Source organism: Triturus cristatus, chromosome 1_1, assembly GCF_964204655.1.
Source record: "Triturus cristatus chromosome 1_1, aTriCri1.1, whole genome shotgun sequence".
Classification (NCBI taxonomy): Eukaryota; Metazoa; Chordata; class Amphibia; order Caudata; family Salamandridae; genus Triturus; species Triturus cristatus.
The window spans coordinates 1,220,471,117-1,220,491,384 of record NC_140579.1 but is presented as its reverse complement, the minus strand read 5'-3'; positions in this window follow the sequence as shown (position 1 = coordinate 1,220,491,384).

The window sequence follows — 20,268 nt, the reverse complement described above, 5'->3', positions numbered from 1 at the left end:
TCTCAGGCTCTACAACGGCTCTGCTGACCTGGATCTCGGTCTCTACAACGGCTCTGCTGACTTGGTTCTATAGCTCTAGAGCAGCTCTGCTGACCTGGTTCTCTGGCTCTAGAGCAGCTCTGCTGACCCGGTTAGCTGACCTGGTTCTCTGGCCCAGTTCTCTGGCTATAGAGCATCTCTGCTGACCTTGTTCTCTGGCTCTACAGCAGCTCTGCTGACCTGCTTCTCTGGCTCTACAGCAGCTCTGCGGACTTGGTTCTCTGGCTCTACAGCAGCTCTGCCGACTTGGTTCTCTGGCTCTGCAGCAGCTCTGCTGACCTCGTTCTAAGGCTCTACAGCAGCTCGGCTGACCTGGTTCTCTGGCTCTACAGCAGCTTGCTGACCTGGTTCTCTGGCTATACAGCAGCTCTGCGGACCTGGTTCTCTGGCTCTACAGCAGCTCTGCTGACCTGGTTCTCAGGCTCTAGAACAACTCTGCTGACCTTGTTCTCTGGCTCTAGAACAACTCTGCTGACCTGCTTCTTTGGCTCTACAGCAGCTCGGCGGACCTGCTTCTCTGGCTCTACAGCAGCTCTGCTGACTTGGTTCTCTGGCTCTACAGCAGCTCTGCTGATCTGGTTCTCTAGCTGTACAGCAGCTCTGCTGACCTGATTCCCTGGGTCTACAGCGCCACTGCTGACCGGTTTCTCTGGCTCTAGAGCAGCTCTGCTGACCTGGTTCTCTGGCGCTACAACTGCTCTGCTGACCAAGTTCTCTGGCTCTAGAGCAGCTCTGCTAACCTGGTTCTCTGGCTCTACAGCAGCTCTGCTGACCTGGTTCTCTGGCTCTACAGCAGCTCTGCTGACTTGGTTTCTCTGGCTCTACAGCAGCTCTGCTGACTTGGTGTCTCTGGCTCTACAGCAGCTCTACTGACCTGGTTCTAAGGCTCTACAGCAGCTCCGCTGACCTGGTTCTCTGGCTCTACAACACCTCTGCTGACCTGGTTCGCTGACCTGGTTCTCTGGCTCAGTTCTCTGGCCATAGAGCAGCTCTGCTGAAATCGTTCTCCAGATCTACAGCAGCTCTACTGACCTGGTGCTCTGGCTCTATAGCAGCTCTGCTGACCTGGTTCTCTGGCTATACAGCAGCTCTGCTGACCTGGATCTCTGGCTCTACAGCAACTCTGCTGACCTGGTTCTCTGCCTTTACAGCAGCTCTGCTGACCAGGTTCTCAGGCTCTAGAACAACTCTGCTGACCTTGTTCTCTGGCTCTAGAACAACTCTGCTGACCTGCTTCTCTGGCTCTACAGTAGCTCTGCGGACCTGCTTCTCTGGCTCTACAGCAGCTCTGCTGACTTGGTTCTCTGGCTCTACAGCAGCTCTGCTGATCTGGTTCTCTAGCTCTACAGCAGCTCTGCTGACCTGATTCCCTGGGTCTACAGCGCCACTGCTGACCGGTTTCTCTGGCTCTAGAGCAGCTCTGCTGATCTGGTTCTCTGGCGCTACAACTGCTCTGCTGACCAAGTTCTCTGGCTCTAGAGCAGCTCTGCTAACCTGGTTCTCTGGCTCTACAGCAGCTCTGCTGACCTGGTTCTCTGGCTCTACAGCAGCTCTGCTGACTTGGTTTCTCTGGCTCTACAGCAGCTCTGCTGACTTGGTTTCTCTGGCTCTACAGCAGCTCTACTGACCTGGTTCTAAGGCTCTACAGCAGCTCCGCTGACCTGGTTCTCTGGCTCTACAACACCTCTGCTGACCTGGTTCTCTGGCCCAGTTCTCTGGCCATAGAGCAGCTCTGCTGACATCGTTCTCCAGATCTACAGCAGCTCTTCTGACCTGGTGCTCTGGCTCTATAGCAGCTCTGCTGACCTGGTTCTCTGGCTATACAGCAGCTCTGCTGACCTGGTTCTATGGCTCTACAGCAGCTCTGCTGACCTTGTTCTCTGGCTCTAGAGCAGCTCTGCTGACCTGGTCCTCTGGCTCTAGAGCAGCTCTGCTGACCTGGTTCTCCGGCTCTAGAGCAGCTTTACTGACCTGGTTCTCCGGCTATAGAGCAGCTTTGCTGACCTGGTTCTCTGGCTCTAGAGCGGCTCTGCTGACCTGTTTCTCTGGCTCTACAGCAGCTCTCCTGACCTGGGTCTCAGGCTCTACAACGGCTCTGCTGACCTGGATCTCGGTCTCTACAATGGCTCTGCTGACTTGGTTCTATAGCTCTAGAGCAGCTCTGCTGACCTGGTTCTCTGGCTCTAGAGCAGCTCTGCTGACCCGGTTAGCTGACCTGGTTCTCTGGCCCAGTTCTCTGGCTATAGAGCATCTCTGCTGACCTTGTTCTCTGGCTCTACAGCAGCTCTGCTGACCTGCTTCTCTGGCTCTACAGCAGCTCTGCGGACTTGGTTCTCTGGCTCTACAGCAGCTCTGCCGACTTGGTTCTCTGGCTCTGCAGCAGCTCTGCTGACCTCGTTCTAAGGCTCTAGAACAACTCTGCTGACCTTGTTCTCTGGCTCTAGAACAACTCTGTTGACCTGCTTCTCTGGCTCTACAGCAGCTCTGCGGACCTGCTTCTCTGGCTCTACAGCAGCTCTGCTGACTTGGTTCTCTGGCTCTACAGCAGCTCTGCTGATCTGGTTCTCTAGCTCTACAGCAGCTCTGCTGACCTGGTTCCCTGGGTCTACAGCGCCACTGCTGACCGGTTTCTCTGGCTCTAGAGCAGCTCTGCTGACCTGGTTCTCTGGCGCTACAACTGCTCTGCTGACCAAGTTCTCTGACTCCAGAGCAGCTCTGCTAACCTGGTTCTCTGGCTCTACATCAGCTCTGCTGACCTGGTTCTCTGGCTCTACAGCAGCTCTGCTGACCTGGTTCTCTGGCTCTACAGCAGCTCTGCTGACTTGGTTTCTCTGGCTCTACAGCAGCTCTGCTGACTTGGTTTCTCTGGCTCTACAGCAGCTCTACTGACCTGGTTCTAAGGCTCTACAGCAGCTCCGCTGACCTGGTTTTCTGGCTCTACAACACCTCTGCTGACCTGGTTCGCTGACCTGGTCCTCTGGCCCAGTTTTCTGGCCATAGAGCAGCTCTGCTGACATCGTTCTCCAGATCTACAGCAGCTCTACTGACCTGGTGCTCTGGCTCTATAGCAGCTCTGCTGACCTGGTTCTCTGGCTATACAGCAGCTCTGCGGACCTGGTTCTCTGGCTCTACAGCAACTCTGCTGACCTGGTTCTCTGCCTTTACAGCAGCTCTGCTGACCAGGTTCTCAGGCTCTATAGCAGCTCTGCTAACCTGGTTCTCCGGCTCTGCAATGGCTCTGCTGACCAGGTTCTCAGGCTCTACAGCAGCTTGCTGACCTGGCTCTCTGGCTCTAGAGTGGCTCTGCTGACCTGGTTCTCTGGCTCTAGAACAGCTCTGCTGACCTGGTTCTCTGGCTCTAGAGCGGCTCTGCTGACCAGGTTTTCAGGCTCAAGAGTGGCTCTGCTGACCTGGTTTTCTGGCTCTACAGCAGCTCTGCTGACATGGTTCTCTGGCTCTACAATGGCTCTGCTGTCCTGGTTCTCTTGCTCTACAGCAGCTCTGCTGACCTGGTTTTCTGGCTCTAGAGCGGTTCTGCTGACCTGGTTCTCTAGAGCGGCTCTGCTGACCTGGTTCTCTGAAGCGGCTCTGCTGACCCGGTTCTCCGGATCTACAGCACTTCTGCTGACCTGGTGCTCTGGCTCTACAACAGCTCTGCTGACCTGCTTCTCTGGCTCTACAGGAGCTCTGCGGACCTGTTTCTCTGGCTCTACAGCAGCTCTGCTGACCTATTTCTAAGGTTCTACAGCAGCTCCGCTGACCTGGTTCTCTGGCTCTACAGCAGCCTGCTTTCCAGGTTCTCTGGCTCTTCAGCGGCTCTGCTGACCTGTTTCTCAGGCTCTACAATGGCTCTGCTGATCTGGGTCTCTGGCTCTACAACGGCTCTGCTGACTTGGTTCTATGGCTCTACAGCAGCTCTGCTGACCTTGTTCTCTGGCTCTAGAGCAGCTCTGCTGACCTGGTCCTCTGGCTCTAGAGCAGCTCTGCTGACCTGGTTCTCCGGCTGTAGAGCAGCTTTACTGACCTGGTTCTCCGGCTATAGAGCAGCTTTGCTGACCTGGTTCTCTGGCTCTAGAGCGGCTCTGCTGACCTGTTTCTCTGGCTCTACAGCAGCTCTCCTGACCTGGGTCTCAGGCTCTACAACGGCTCTGCTGACCTGGATCTCGGTCTCTACAACGGCTCTGCTGACTTGGTTCTATAGCTCTAGAGCAGCTCTGCTGACCTGGTTCTCTGGCTCTAGAGCAGCTCTGCTGACCCGGGTAGCTGACCTGGTTCTCTGGCCCAGTTCTCTGGCTATAGAGCATCTCTGCTGACCTTGGTCTCTGGCTCTACAGCAGCTCTGCTGACCTGCTTCTCTGGCTCTACAGCAGCTCTGCGGACTTGGTTCTCTGGCTCTACAGCAGCTCTGCCGACTTGGTTCTCTGGCTCTGCAGCAGCTCTGCTGACCTCGTTCTAAGGCTCTACAGCAGCTCGGCTGACCTGGTTCTCTGGCTCTACAGCAGCTTGCTGACCTGGTTCTCTGGCTATACAGCAGCTCTGCGGACCTGGTTCTCTGGCTCTACAGCAGCTCTGCTGACCTGGTTCTCTGGCTCTACAGCAGCTCTGCTGACCAGGTTCTCAGGCTCTAGAACAACTCTGCTGACCTTGTTCTCTGGCTCTAGAACAACTCTGCTGACCTGCTTCTCTGGCTCTACAGCAGCTCTGCGGACCTGCTTCTCTGGCTCTACAGCAGCTCTGCTGACTTGGTTCTCTGGCTCTAGAGCAGCTCTGCTGATCTGGTTCTCTAGCTCTACAGCAGCTCTGCTGACCTGATTCCCTGGGTCTACAGCGCCACTGCTGACCGGTTTCTCTGGCTCTAGAGCAGCTCTGCTGACCTGGTTCTCTGGCGCTACAACTGCTCTGCTGACCAAGTTCTCTGGCTCTAGAGCAGCTCTGCTAACCTGGTTCTCTGGCTCTACAGCAGCTCTGCTGACCTGGTTCTCTGGCTCTACAGCAGCTCTGCTGACTTGGTTTCTCTGGCTCTACAGCAGCTCTGCTGACTTGGTTTCTCTGGCTCTACAGCAGCTCTACTGACCTGGTTCTAAGGCTCTACAGCAGCTCCGCTGACCTGGTTCTCTGGCTCTACAACACCTCTGCTGACCTGGTTCTCTGGCCCAGTTCTCTGGCCATAGAGCAGCTCTGCTGACATCGTTCTCCAGATCTACAGCAGCTCTACTGACCTGGTGCTCTGGCTCTATAGCAGCTCTGCTGACCTGGTTCTCTGGCTATACAGCAGCTCTGCTGACCTGGTTCTATGGCTCTACAGCAGCTCTGCTGACCTTGTTCTCTGGCTCTAGAGCAGCTCTGCTGACCTGGTCCTCTGGCTCTAGAGCAGCTCTGCTGACCTGGTTCTCCGGCTCTAGAGCAGCTTTACTGACCTGGTTCTCCGGCTATAGAGCAGCTTTGCTGACCTGGTTCTCTGGCTCTAGAGCGGCTCTGCTGACCTGTTTCTCTGGCTCTACAGCAGCTCTCCTGACCTGGGTCTCAGGCTCTACAACGGCTCTGCTGACCTGGATCTCGGTCTCTACAATGGCTCTGCTGACTTGGTTCTATAGCTCTAGAGCAGCTCTGCTGACCTGGTTCTCTGGCTCTAGAGCAGCTCTGCTGACCCGGTTAGCTGACCTGGTTCTCTGGCCCAGTTCTCTGGCTATAGAGCATCTCTGCTGACCTTGTTCTCTGGCTCTACAGCAGCTCTGCTGACCTGCTTCTCTGGCTCTACAGCAGCTCTGCGGACTTGGTTCTCTGGCTCTACAGCAGCTCTGCCGACTTGGTTCTCTGGCTCTGCAGCAGCTCTGCTGACCTCGTTCTAAGGCTCTAGAACAACTCTGCTGACCTTGTTCTCTGGCTCTAGAACAACTCTGTTGACCTGCTTCTCTGGCTCTACAGCAGCTCTGCGGACCTGCTTCTCTGGCTCTACAGCAGCTCTGCTGACTTGGTTCTCTGGCTCTACAGCAGATCTGCTGATCTGGTTCTCTAGCTCTACAGCAGCTCTGCTGACCTGGTTCCCTGGGTCTACAGCGCCACTGCTGACCGGTTTCTCTGGCTCTAGAGCAGCTCTGCTGACCTGGTTCTCTGGCGCTACAACTGCTCTGCTGACCAAGTTCTCTAACTCCAGAGCAGCTCTGCTAACCTGGTTCTCTGGCTCTACAGCAGGTCTGCTGACCTGGTTCTCTGGCTCTACAGCAGCTCTGCTGACCTGGTTCTCTGGCTCTACAGCAGCTCTGCTGACTTGGTTTCTCTGGCTCTACAGCAGCTCTGCTGACTTGGTTTCTCTGGCTCTACAGCAGCTCTACTGACCTGGTTCTAAGGCTCTACAGCAGCTCCGCTGACCTGGTTTTCTGGCTCTACAACACCTCTGCTGACCTGGTTCGCTGACCTGGTCCTCTGGCCCAGTTTTCTGGCCATAGAGCAGCTCTGCTGACATCGTTCTCCAGATCTACAGCAGCTCTACTGACCTGGTGCTCTGGCTCTATAGCAGCTCTGCTGACCTGGTTCTCTGGCTATACAGCAGCTCCGCGGACCTGGTTCTCTGGCTCTACAGCAACTCTGCTGACCTGGTTCTCTGCCTTTACAGCAGCTCTGCTGACCAGGTTCTCAGGCTCTATAGCAGCTCTGCTAACCTGGTTCTCTGGCTCTACAGCAGCTCTGCTGACCTGGATCTCTGGCTCTATAGCAGCTCTGCTGACCTGGTTCTCTGGCTCTAGAGCAGCTCTGCTCACCTAGTTCTCAGGCTTTACAACTGCTCTGCTGACCTGGTTCTATGGCTCTAAAACGGCTCTTCTGACCTGGTTCTATGGCTCTACAGCAGCTCTGCTGACTTGGTTCTCTGGCTCTAGTGCGGCTCTGCTGGCCTGGTTCCCTGGATCTACAGCAGCTCTGCTGACCTGGGTCTCAGGCTCTACAATGGGTCTGCTGACCTGGTTCTCTGGCTCTACAGAAGCTCTGCTGACCTGGTTCTATGGCTCTACAGCAGCTTACTGACCAGCTTCTCTGGCTCTACAGCAGCTTGATGACCTGCTTCTCTGGCTCTGCAGCAGCTCTGCTGACCTCGTTCTAAGGCTCTACAGCAGCACGGCTGACCTGGTTCTCTGGCTCTACAGCAGCTTGCTGACCTGGTTCTCTGGCTATACAGCAGCTCTGCGGACCTGGTTCTCTGGCTCTACAACAGCTCTGCTGACCTGGTTCTCTGGCTCTACAGCAGCTATGCTGACCTGGTTCTCTGGCTCTAGAACAACTCTGCTGACCTGCTTCTCTGGCTCTACAGCAGCTCTGCAGACCTGCTTCTCTGGCTCTACAGCAGCTCTGCTGACTTGGTTCTCTGGCTCTACAGCAGCTCTGCTGATCTGGTTCTCTAGCTCTACAGCAGCTCTGCTGACCTGGTTCCCTGGGTCTACAGCGCCACTGCTGACCGGTTTCTCTGGCTTTAGAGCAGCTCTGCTGACGTGGTTCTCTGGCGCTACAACTGCTCTGCTGACCAAGTTCTCTGGCTCTAGAGCAGCTCTGCTAACCTGGTTCTCTGGCTCTACAGCAGCTCTGCTGACCTGGTACTCTGGCTCTACAGCAGCTCTGCTGACCTGGTTCTCTGGCTCTACAGCAGCTCTGCTGACTTGGTTTCTTTGGCTCTACAGCAGCTCTGCTGACTTGGTTTCTCTGGCTCTACAGCAGCTCTACTGACCTGGTTCTAAGGCTCTACAGCAGCTCCGCTGACCTGGTTCTCTGGCTCTACAACACCTCTTTTGACCTGGTTCGCTGACCTGGTCCTCTGGCCCAGTTTTCTGGCCATAGAGCAACTCTGCTGACATCGTTCTGCAGATCTACAGCAGCTCTACTGACCTGGTGCTCTGGCTCTATAGCAGCTCTGCTGACCTGGTTCTCTGGCTATACAGCAGCTCTGCGGACCTGGTTCTCTGGCTCTACAGCAACTCTGCTGACCTGATTCTCTGCCTTTACAGCAGCTCTGCTGACCAGGTTCTCAGGCACTATAGCAGCTCTGCTAACCTGGTTCTCCGGCTCTGCAATGGCTCTGCTGACCAGGTTCTCAGGCTCTACAGCAGCTTGCTGACCTGGTTCTCTGGCTCTAGAGTGGCTCTGCTGACCTGGTTTTCAGGCTCTAGAGTAGCTCTGCTGACCTGGTTTTCTGGCTCTACAGCAGCTCTGCTGACATGGTTCTCTGGCTCTAGAGTGGCTCTGCTGACCTGGTTCTCTGGCTCTAGAACAGCTCTGCTGACCTGGTTCTCTGGCTCTAGAGCGGCTCTGCTGACCTGGTTTTCAGGCTCTAGAGTAGCTCTGCTGACCTGGTTTTCTGGCTCTACAGCAGCTCTGCTGACATGGTTCTCTGGCTCTACAATGGCTCTGCTGTCCTGGTTCTCTTGCTCTACAGCAGCTCTGCTGACCTGGTTTTCTGGCTCTAGAGCGGTTCTGCTGACCTGGTTCTCTAGAGCGGCTCTGCTGACCTGGTTCTCTGGAGCGGCTTTGCTGACCCGGTTCTCCGGACCTACAGCACTTCTGCTGACCTGGTGCTCTGGCTCTACAACAGCTCTGCTGACCTGGTTCTCTGGCTCTACAGGAGCTCTGCGGACCTGGTTCTCTGGCTCTACAGCAGCTCTGCTGACCTATTTCTAAGGTTCTACAGCAGCTCCGCTGACCTGGTTCTCTGGCTCTACAGCAGCCTGCTGACCTGGTTCTCTGGCTCTTCAGCGGCTCTGCTGACCTGTTTCTCAGGCTCTACAATGGCTCTGCTGATCTGGGTCTCTGGCTCTACAACGGCTCTGCTGACTTGGTTCTATGGCTCTACAGCAGCTCTGCTGACCTTGTTCTCTGGCTCTAGAGCAGCTCTGCTGACCTGGTGCTCTGGCTCTAGAGCAGCTCTGCTGACCTGGTTCTCCGGCTCTAGAGCAGCTTTACTGACCTGGTTCTCCGGCTATAGAGCAGCTTTGCTGACCTGGTTCTCTGGCTCTAGAGCGGCTCTGCTGACCTGTTTCTCTGGCTCTACAGCAGCTCTCCTGACCTGGGTCTCAGGCTCTACAACGGCTCTGCTGACCTGGATCTCGGTCTCTACAACGGCTCTGCTGACTTGGTTCTATAGCTCTAGAGCAGCTCTGCTGACCTGGTTCTCTGGCTCTAGAGCAGCTCTGCTGACCCAGTTAGCTGACCTGGTTCTCTGGCCCAGTTCTCTGGCTATAGAGCATCTCTGCTGACCTTGTTCTCTGGCTCTACAGCAGCTCTGCTGACCTGCTTCTCTGGCTCTACAGCAGCTCTGGGGACTTGATTCTCTGGCTCTACAGCAGCTCTGCCGACTTGGTTCTCTGGCTCTGCAGCAGCTCTGCTGACCTCGTTCTAAGGCTCTACAGCAGCTCGGCTGACCTGGTTCTCTGGCTCTACAGCAGCTTGCTGACCTGGTTCTCTGGCTATACAGCAGCTCTGCGGACCTGGTTCTCTGGCTTTACAGCAGCTCTGCTGACCTGGTTCTCAGGCTCTAGAACAACTCTGCTGACCTTGTTCTCTGGCTCTAGAACAACTCTGCTGACCTGCTTCTCTGGCTCTACAGCAGCTCGGCGGACCTGCTTCTCTGGCTCTACAGCAGCTCTGCTGGCTTGGTTCTCTGGCTCTACAGCAGCTTTGCTGATCTGGTTCTCTAGCTGTACAGCAGCTCTGCTGACCTGATTCCCTGGGTCTACAGCGCCACTGCTGACCGGTTTCTCTGGCTCTAGAGCAGCTCTGCTGACCTGGTTCTCTGGCGCTACAACTGCTCTGCTGACCAAGTTCTCTGGCTCTAGAGCAGCTCTGCTAACCTGGTTCTCTGGCTCTACAGCAGCTCTGCTGACCTGGTTCTCTGGCTCTACAGCAGCTCTGCTGACTTGGTTTCTCTGGCTCTACAGCAGCTCTGCTGACTTGGTTTCTCTGGCTCTACAGCAGCTCTACTGACCTGGTTCTAAGGCTCTACAGCAGCTCCGCTGACCTGGTTCTCTGGCTCTACAACACCTCTGCTGACCTGGTTCTCTGGCCCAGTTCTCTGGCCATAGAGCAGCTCTGCTGACATCGTTCTCCAGATCTACAGCAGCTCTACTGACCTGGTGCTCTGGCTCTATAGCAGCTCTGCTGACCTGGTTCTCTGGCTATACAGCAGCTCTGCTGACCTGGTTCTATGGCTCTACAGCAGCTCTGCTGACCTTGTTCTCTGGCTCTAGAGCAGCTCTGCTGACCTGGTCCTCTGGCTCTAGAGCAGCTCTGCTGACCTGGTTCTCCGGCTCTAGAGCAGCTTTACTGACCTGGTTCTCCGGCTATAGAGCAGCTTTGCTGACCTGGTTCTCTGGCTCTAGAGCGGCTCTGCTGACCTGTTTCTCTGGCTCTACAGCAGCTCTCCTGACCTGGGTCTCAGGCTCTACAACGGCTCTGCTGACCTGGATCTCGGTCTCTACAATGGCTCTGCTGACTTGGTTCTATAGCTCTAAAGCAGCTCTGCTGACCTGGTTCTCTGGCTCTAGAGCAGCTCTGCTGACCCGGTTAGCTGACCTGGTTCTCTGGCCCAGTTCTCTGGCTATAGAGCATCTCTGCTGACCTTGTTCTCTGGCTCTACAGCAGCTCTGCTGACCTGCTTCTCTGGCTCTACAGCAGCTCTGCGGACTTGGTTCTCTGGCTCTACAGCAGCTCTGCCGACTTGGTTCTCTGGCTCTGCAGCAGCTCTGCTGACCTCGTTCTAAGGCTCTAGAACAACTCTGCTGACCTTGTTCTCTGGCTCTAGAACAACTCTGTTGACCTGCTTCTCTGGCTCTACAGCAGCTCTGCGGACCTGCTTCTCTGGCTCTACAGCAGCTCTGCTGACTTGGTTCTCTGGCTCTACAGCAGCTCTGCTGATCTGGTTCTCTAGCTCTACAGCAGCTCTGCTGACCTGGTTCCCTGGGTCTACAGCGCCACTGCTGACCGGTTTCTCTGGCTCTAGAGCAGCTCTGCTGACCTGGTTCTCTGGCGCTACAACTGCTCTGCTGACCAAGTTCTCTGACTCCAGAGCAGCTCTGCTAACCTGGTTCTCTGGCTCTACAGCAGCTCTGCTGACCTGGTTCTCTGGCTCTACAGCAGCTCTGCTGACCTGGTTCTCTGGCTCTACAGCAGCTCTGCTGACTTGGTTTCTCTGGCTCTACAGCAGCTCTGCTGACTTGGTTTCTCTGGCTCTACAGCAGCTCTACTGACCTGGTTCTAAGGCTCTACAGCAGCTCCGCTGACCTGGTTTTCTGGCTCTACAACACCCCTGCTGACCTGGTTCGCTGACCTGGTCCTCTGGCCCAGTTTTCTGGCCATAGAGCAGCTCTGCTGACATCGTTCTCCAGATCTACAGCAGCTCTACTGACCTGGTGCTCTGGCTCTATAGCAGCTCTGCTGACCTGGTTCTCTGGCTATACAGCAGCTCTGCGGACCTGGTTCTCTGGCTCTACAGCAACTCTGCTGACCTGGTTCTCTGCCTTTACAGCAGCTCTGCTGACCAGGTTCTCAGGCTCTATAGCAGCTCTGCTAACCTGGTTCTCCGGCTCTGCAATGGCTCTGTTGACCAGGTTCTCAGGCTCTACAGCAGCTTGCTGACCTGGTTCTCTGGCTCTAGAGTGGCTCTGCTGACCTGGTTCTCTGGCTCTAGAACAGCTCTGCTGACCTGGTTCTCTGGCTCTAGAGCGGCTCTGCTGACCAGGTTTTCAGGCTCAAGAGTGGCTCTGCTGACCTGGTTTTCTGGCTCTACAGCAGCTCTGCTGACATGGTTCTCTGGCTCTACAATGGCTCTGCTGTCCTGGTTCTCTTGCTCTACAGCAGCTCTGCTGACCTGGTTTTCTGGCTCTAGAGCGGTTCTGCTGACCTGGTTCTCTAGAGCGGCTCTGCTGACCTGGTTCTCTGAAGCGGCTCTGCTGACCCGGTTCTCCAGATCTACAGCACTTCTGCTGACCTGGTGCTCTGGCTCTACAACAGCTCTGCTGACCTGGTTCTCTGGCTCTACAGTAGCTCTGCGGACCTGGTTCTCTGGCTCTACAGCAGCTCTGCTGACCTATTTCTAAGGTTCTACAGCAGCTCCGCTGACCTGGTTCTCTGGCTCTACAGCAGCCTGCTTTCCAGGTTCTCTGGCTCTTCAGCGGCTCTGCTGACCTGTTTCTCAGGCTCTACAATGGCTCTGCTGATCTGGGTCTCTGGCTCTACAACGGCTCTGCTGACTTGGTTCTATGGCTCTACAGCAGCTCTGCTGACCTTGTTCTCTGGCTCTAGAGCAGCTCTGCTGACCTGGTCCTCTGGCTCTAGAGCAGCTCTGCTGACCTGGTTCTCCGGCTGTAGAGCAGCTTTACTGACCTGGTTCTCCGGCTATAGAGCAGCTTTGCTGACCTGGTTCTCTGGCTCTAGAGCGGCTCTGCTGACCTGTTTCTCTGGCTTTACAGCAGCTCTCCTGACCTGGGTCTCAGGCTCTACAACGGCTCTGCTGACCTGGATCTCGGTCTCTACAACGGCTCTGCTGACTTGGTTCTATAGCTCTAGAGCAGCCCTGCTGACCTGGTTCTCTGGCTCTAGAGCAGCTCTGCTGACCCAGTTAGCTGACCTGGTTCTCTGGCCCAGTTCTCTGGCTATAGAGCATCTCTGCTGACCTTGTTCTCTGGCTCTACAGCAGCTCTGCTGACCTGCTTCTCTGGCTCTACAGCAGCTCTGCGGACTTGGTTCTCTGGCTCTACAGCAGCTCTGCCGACTTGGTTCTCTGGCTCTGCAGCAGCTCTGCTGACCTCGTTCTAAGGTTCTACAGCAGCTCGGCTGACCTGGTTCTCTGGCTCTACAGCAGCTTGCTGACCTGGTTCTCTGGCTATACAGCAGCTCTGCGGACCTGGTTCTCTGGCTCTACAGCAGCTCTGCTGACCTGGTTCTCTGGCTCTACAGCAGCTCTGCTGAACAGGTTCTCAGGCTCTAGAACAACTCTGCTGACCTTGTTCTCTGGCTCTAGAACAACTCTGCTGACCTGCTTCTCTGGCTCTACAGCAGCTCTGCGGACCTGCTTCTCTGGCTCTACAGCAGCTCTGCTGACTTGGTTCTCTGGCTCTACAGCAGCTCTGCTGATCTGGTTCTCTAGCTCTACAGCAGCTCTGCTGACCTGATTCCCTGGGTCTACAGCGCCACTGCTGACCGGTTTCTCTGGCTCTAGAGCAGCTCTGCTGACCTGGTTCTCTGGCGCTACAACTGCTCTGCTGACCAAGTTCACTGGCTCTAGAGCAGCTCTGCTAACCTGGTTCTCTGGCTCTACAGCAGCTCTGCTGACCTGGTTCTCTGGCTCTACAGCAGCTCTGCTGACTTGGTTTCTCTGGCTCTACAGCAGCTCTGCTGACTTGGTTTCTCTGGCTCTACAGCAGCTCTACTGACCTGGTTCTAAGGCTCTACAGCAGCTCCGCTGACCTGGTTCTCTGGCTCTACAACACCTCTGCTGACCTGGTTCTCTGGCCCAGTTCTCTGGCCATAGAGCAGCTCTGCTGACATCGTTCTCCAGATCTACAGCAGCTCTACTGACCTGGTGCTCTGGCTCTATAGCAGCTCTGCTGACCTGGTTCTCTGGCTATACAGCAGCTCTGCTGACCTGGTTCTATGGCTCTACAGCAGCTCTGCTGACCTTGTTCTCTGGCTCTAGAGCAGCTCTGCTGACCTGGTCCTCTGGCTCTAGAGCAGCTCTGCTGACCTGGTTCTCCGGCTCTAGAGCAACTTTACTGACCTGGTTCTCCGGCTATAGAGCAGCTTTGCTGACCTGGTTCTCTGGCTCTAGAGCGGCTCTGCTGACCTGTTTCTCTGGCTCTACAGCAGCTCTCCTGACCTGGGTCTCAGGCTCTACAACGGCTCTGCTGACCTGGATCTCGGTCTCTACAATGGCTCTGCTGACTTGGTTCTATAGCTCTAGAGCAGCTCTGCTGACCTGGTTCTCTGGCTCTAGAGCAGCTCTGCTGACCCGGTTAGCTGACCTGGTTCTCTGGCCCAGTTCTCTGGCTATAGAGCATCTCTGCTGACCTTGTTCTCTGGCTCTACAGCAGCTCTGCTGACCTGCTTCTCTGGCTCTACAGCAGCTCTGCGGACTTGGTTCTCTGGCTCTACAGCAGCTCTGCCGACTTGGTTCTCTGGCTCTGCAGCAGCTCTGCTGACCTCGTTCTAAGGCTCTAGAACAACTCTGCTGACCTTGTTCTCTGGCTCTAGAACAACTCTGTTGACCTGCTTCTCTGGCTCTACAGCAGCTCTGCGGACCTGCTTCTCTGGCTCTACAGCAGCTCTGCTGACTTGGTTCTCTGGCTCTACAGCAGCTCTGCTGATCTGGTTCTCTAGCTCTACAGCAGCTCTGCTGACCTGGTTCCCTGGGTCTACAGCGCCACTGCTGACCGGTTTCTCTGGCTCTAGAGCAGCTCTGCTGACCTGGTTCTCTGGCGCTACAACTGCTCTGCTGACCAAGTTCTCTGACTCCAGAGCAGCTCTGCTAACCTGGTTCTCTGGCTCTACAGCAGCTCTGCTGACCTGGTTCTCTGGCTCTACAGCAGCTCTGCTGACCTGGTTCTCTGGCTGTACAGCAGCTCTGCTGACTTGGTTTCTCTGGCTCTACAGCAGCTCTGCTGACTTGGTTTCTCTGGCTCTACAGCAGCTCTACTGACCTGGTTCTAAGGCTCTACAGCAGCTCCGCTGACCTGGTTTTCTGGCTCTACAACACCTCTGCTGACCTGGTTCGCTGACCTGGTCCTCTGGCCCAGTTTTCTGGCCATAGAGCAGCTCTGCTGACATCGTTCTCCAGATCTACAGCAGCTCTACTGACCTGGTGCTCTGGCTCTATAGCAGCTCTGCTGACCTGGTTCTCTGGCTATACAGCAGCTCTGCGGACCTGGTTCTCTGGCTCTACAGCAACTCTGCTGACCTGGTTCTCTGCCTTTACAGCAGCTCTGCTGACCAGGTTCTCAGGCTCTATAGCAGCTCTGCTAACCTGGTTCTCCGGCTCTGCAATGGCTCTGCTGACCAGGTTCTCAGGCTCTACAGCAGCTTGCTGACCTGGTTCTCTGGCTCTAGAGTGGCTCTGCTGAGCTGGTTCTCTGGCTCTAGAACAGCTCTGCTGACCTGGTTCTCTGGCTCTAGAGCGGCTCTGCTGACCAGGTTTTCAGGCTCAAGAGTGGCTCTGCTGACCTGGTTTTCTGGCTCTACAGCAGCTCTGCTGACATGGTTCTCTGGCTCTACAATGGCTCTGCTGTCCTGGTTCTCTTGCTCTACAGCAGCTCTGCTGACCTGGTTTTCTGGCTCTAGAGCGGTTCTGCTGACCTGGTTCTCTAGAGCGGCTCTGCTGACCTGGTTCTCTGAAGCGGCTCTGCTGACCCGGTTCTCCGGATCTACAGCACTTCTGCTGACCTGGTGCTCTGGCTCTACAACAGCTCTGCTGACCTGGTTCTCTGGCTCTACAGGAGCTCTGCGGACCTGGTTCTCTGGCTCTACAGCAGCGCTGCTGACCTATTTCTAAGGTTCTACAGCAGCTCCGCTGACCTGGTTCTCTGGCTCTACAGCAGCCTGCTTTCCAGGTTCTCTGGCTCTTCAGCGGCTCTGCTGACCTGTTTCTCAGGCTCTACAATGGCTCTGCTGATCTGGGTCTCTGGCTCTACAACGGCTCTGCTGACTTGGTTCTATGGCTCTACAGCAGCTCTGCTGACCTTGTTCTCTGGCTCTAGAGCAGCTCTGCTGACCTGGTCCTCTGGCTCTAGAGCAGCTCTGCTGACCTGGTTCTCCGGCTGTAGAGCAGCTTTACTGACCTGGTTCTCCGGCTATAGAGCAGCTTTGCTGACCTGGTTCTCTGGCTCTAGAGCGGCTCTGCTGACCTGTTTCTCTGGCTCTACAGCAGCTCTCCTGACCTGGGTCTCAGGCTCTACAACGGCTCTGCTGACCTGGATCTCGGTCTCTACAACGGCTCTGCTGACTTGGTTCTATAGCTCTAGAGCAGCTCTGCTGACCTGGTTCTCTGGCTCTAGAGCAGCTCTGCTGACCCGGGTAGCTGACCTGGTTCTCTGGCCCAGTTCTCTGGCTATAGAGCATCTCTGCTGACCTTGGTCTCTGGCTCTACAGCAGCTCTGCTGACCTGCTTCTCTGGCTCTACAGCAGCTCTGCGGACTTGGTTCTCTGGCTCTACAGCAGCTCTGCCGACTTGGTTCTCTGGCTCTGCAGCAGCTCTGCTGACCTCGTTCTTAGGCTCTACAGCAGCTCGGCTGACCTGGTTCTCTGGCTCTACAGCAGCTTGCTGACCTGGTTCTCTGGCTATACAGCAGCTCTGCGGACCTGGTTCTCTGGCTCTACAGCAGCTCTGCTGACCTGGTTCTCAGGCTCTAGAACAACTCTGCTGACCTTGTTCTCTGGCTCTAGAACAACTCTGCTGACCTGCTTCTTTGGCTCTACAGCAGCTCGGCGGACCTGCTTCTCTGGCTCTACAGCAGCTCTGCTGACTTGGTTCTCTGGCTCTACAGCAGCTCTGCTGATCTGGTTCTCTAGCTGTACAGCAGCTCTGCTGACCTGATTCCCTGGGTCTACAGCGCCACTGCTGACCGGTTTCTCTGGCTCTAGAGCAGCTCTGCTGACCTGGTTCTCTGGCGCTACAACTGCTCTGCTGACCAAGTTCTCTGGCTCTAGAGCAGCTCTGCTAACCTGGTTCTCTGGCTCTACAGCAGCTCTGCTGACCTGGTTCTCTGGCTCTACAGCAGCTCTGCTGACTTGGTTTCTCTGGCTCTACAGCAGCTCTGCTGACTTGGTGTCTCTGGCTCTACAGCATCTCTACTGACCTGGTTCTAAGGCTCTACAGCAGCTCCGCTGACCTGGTTCTCTGGCTCTACAACACCTCTGCTGACCTGGTTCGCTGACCTGGTTCTCTGGCTCAGTTCTCTGGCCATAGAGCAGCTCTGCTGAAATCGTTCTCCAGATCTACAGCAGCTCTACTGACCTGGTGCTCTGGCTCTATAGCAGCTCTGCTGACCTGGTTCTCTGGCTATACAGCAGCTCTGCTGACCTGGTTCTCTGGCTCTACAGCAACTCTGCTGACCTGGTTCTCTGCCTTTACAGCAGCTCTGCTGACCAGGTTCTCAGGCTCTAGAACAACTCTGCTGACCTTGTTCTCTGGCTCTAGAACAACTCTGCTGACCTGCTTCTCTGGCTCTACAGCAGCTCTGCGGACCTGCTTCTCTGGCTCTACAGCAGCTCTGCTGACTTGGTTCTCTGGCTCTACAGCAGCTCTGCTGATCTGGTTCTCTAGCTCTACAGCAGCTCTGCTGACCTGATTCCCTGGGTCTACAGCGCCACTGCTGACCGGTTTCTCTGGCTCTAGAGCAGCTCTGCTGATCTGGTTCTCTGGCGCTACAACTGCTCTGCTGACCAAGTTCTCTGGCTCTAGAGCAGCTCTGCTAACCTGGTTCTCTGGCTCTACAGCAGCTCTGCTGACCTGGTTCTCTGGCTCTACAGCAGCTCTGCTGACTTGGTTTCTCTGGCTCTACAGCAGCTCTGCTGACTTGGTTTCTCTGGCTCTACAGCAGCTCTACTGACCTGGTTCTAAGGCTCTACAGCAGCTACGCTGACCTGGTTCTCTGGCTCTACAACACCTCTGCTGACCTGGTTCTCTGGCCCAGTTCTCTGGCCATAGAGCAGCTCTGCTGACATCGTTCTCCAGATCTACAGCAGCTCTACTGACCTGGTGCTCTGGCTCTATAGCAGCTCTGCTGACCTGGTTCTCTGGCTATACAGCAGCTCTGCTGACCTGGTTCTATGGCTCTACAGCAGCTCTGCTGACCTTGTTCTCTGGCTCTAGAGCAGCTCTGCTGACCTGGTCCTCTGGCTCTAGAGCAGCTCTGCTGACCTGGTTCTCCGGCTCTAGAGCAGCTTTACTGACCTGGTTCTCCGGCTATAGAGCAGCTTTGCTGACCTGGTTCTCTGGCTCTAGAGCGGCTCTGCTGACCTGTTTCTCTGGCTCTACAGCAGCTCTCCTGACCTGGGTCTCAGGCTCTACAACGGCTCTGCTGACCTGGATCTCGGTCTCTACAATGGCTCTGCTGACTTGGTTCTATAGCTCTAGAGCAGCTCTGCTGACCTGGTTCTCTGGCTCTAGAGCAGCTCTGCTGACCCGGTTAGCTGACCTGGTTCTCTGGCCCAGTTCTCTGGCTATAGAGCATCTCTGCTGACCTTGTTCTCTGGCTCTACAGCAGCTCTGCTGACCTGCTTCTCTGGCTCTACAGCAGCTCTGCGGACTTGGTTCTCTGGCTCTACAGCAGCTCTGCCGACTTGGTTCTCTGGCTCTGCAGCAGCTCTGCTGACCTCGTTCTAAGGCTCTAGAACAACTCTGCTGACCTTGTTCTCTGGCTCTAGAACAACTCTGTTGACCTGCTTCTCTGGCTCTACAGCAGCTCTGCGGACCTGCTTCTCTGGCTCTACAGCAGCTCTGCTGACTTGGTTCTCTGGCTCTACAGCAGCTCTGCTGATCTGGTTCTCTAGCTCTACAGCAGCTCTGCTGACCTGGTTCCCTGGGTCTACAGCGCCACTGCTGACCGGTTTCTCTGGCTCTAGAGCAGCTCTGCTGACCTGGTTCTCTGGCGCTACAACTGCTCTGCTGACCAAGTTCTCTGACTCCAGAGCAGCTCTGCTAACCTGGTTCTCTGGCTCTACAGCAGCTCTGCTGACCTGGTTCTCTGGCTCTACAGCAGCTCTGCTGACCTGGTTCTCTGGCTCTACAGCAGCTCTGCTGACTTGGTTTCTCTGGCTCTACAGCAGCTCTGCTGACTTGGTTTCTCTGGCTCTACAGCAGCTCTACTGACCTGGTTCTAAGGCTCTACAGCAGCTCCGCTGACCTGGTTTTCTGGCTCTACAACACCTCTGCTGACCTGGTTCGCTGACCTGGTCCTCTGGCCCAGTTTTCTGGCCATAGAGCAGCTCTGCTGACATCGTTCTCCAGATCTACAGCAGCTCTACTGACCTGGTGCTCTGGCTCTATAGCAGCTCTGCTGACCTGGTTCTCTGGCTATACAGCAGCTCTGCGGACCTGGTTCTCTGGCTCTACAGCAACTCTGCTGACCTGGTTCTCTGCCTTTACAGCAGCTCTGCTGACCAGGTTCTCAGGCTCTATAGCAGCTCTGCTAACCTGGTTCTCCGGCTCTGCAATGGCTCTGCTGACCAGGTTCTCAGGCTCTACAGCAGCTTGCTGACCTGGTTCTCTGGCTCTAGAGTGGCTCTGCTGACCTGGTTCTCTGGCTCTAGAACAGCTCTGCTGACCTGGTTCTCTGGCTCTAGAGCGGCTCCGCTGACCAGGTTTTCAGGCTCAAGAGTGGCTCTGCTGACCTGGTTTTCTGGCTCTACAGCAGCTCTGCTGACATGGTTCTCTGGCTCTACAATGGCTCTGCTGTCCTGGTTCTCTTGCTCTACAGCAGCTCTGCTGACCTGGTTTTCTGGCTCTAGAGCGGTTCTGCTGACCTGGTTCTCTAGAGCGGCTCTGCTGACCTGGTTCTCTGAAGCGGCTCTGCTGACCCGGTTCTCCGGATCTACAGCACTTCTGCTGACCTGGTGCTCTGGCTCTACAACAGCTCTGCTGACCTGGTTCTCTGGCTCTACAGGAGCTCTGCGGACCTGGTTCTCTGGCTCTACAGCAGCTCTGCTGACCTATTTCTAAGGTTCTACAGCAGCTCCGCTGACCTGGTTCTCTGGCTCTACAGCAGCCTGCTTTCCAGGTTCTCTGGCTCTTCAGCGGCTCTGCTGACCTGTTTCTCATGCTCTACAATGGCTCTGCTGATCTGGGTCTCTGGCTCTACAACGGCTCTGCTGACTTGGTTCTATGGCTCTACAGCAGCTCTGCTGACCTTGTTCTCTGGCTCTAGAGCAGCTCTGCTGACCTGGTCCTCTGGCTCTAGAGCAGCTCTGCTGACCTGGTTCTCCGGCTGTAGAGCAGCTTTACTGACCTGGTTCTCCGGCTATAGAGCAGCTTTGCTGACCTGGTTCTCTGGCTCTAGAGCGGCTCTGCTGACCTGTTTCTCTGGCTCTACAGCAGCTCTCCTGACCTGGGTCTCAGGCTCTACAACGGCTCTGCTGACCTGGATCTCGGTCTCTACAACGGCTCTGCTGACTTGGTTCTATAGCTCTAGAGCAGCTCTGCTGACCTGGTTCTCTGGCTCTAGAGCAGCTCTGCTGACCCGGGTAGCTGACCTGGTTCTCTGG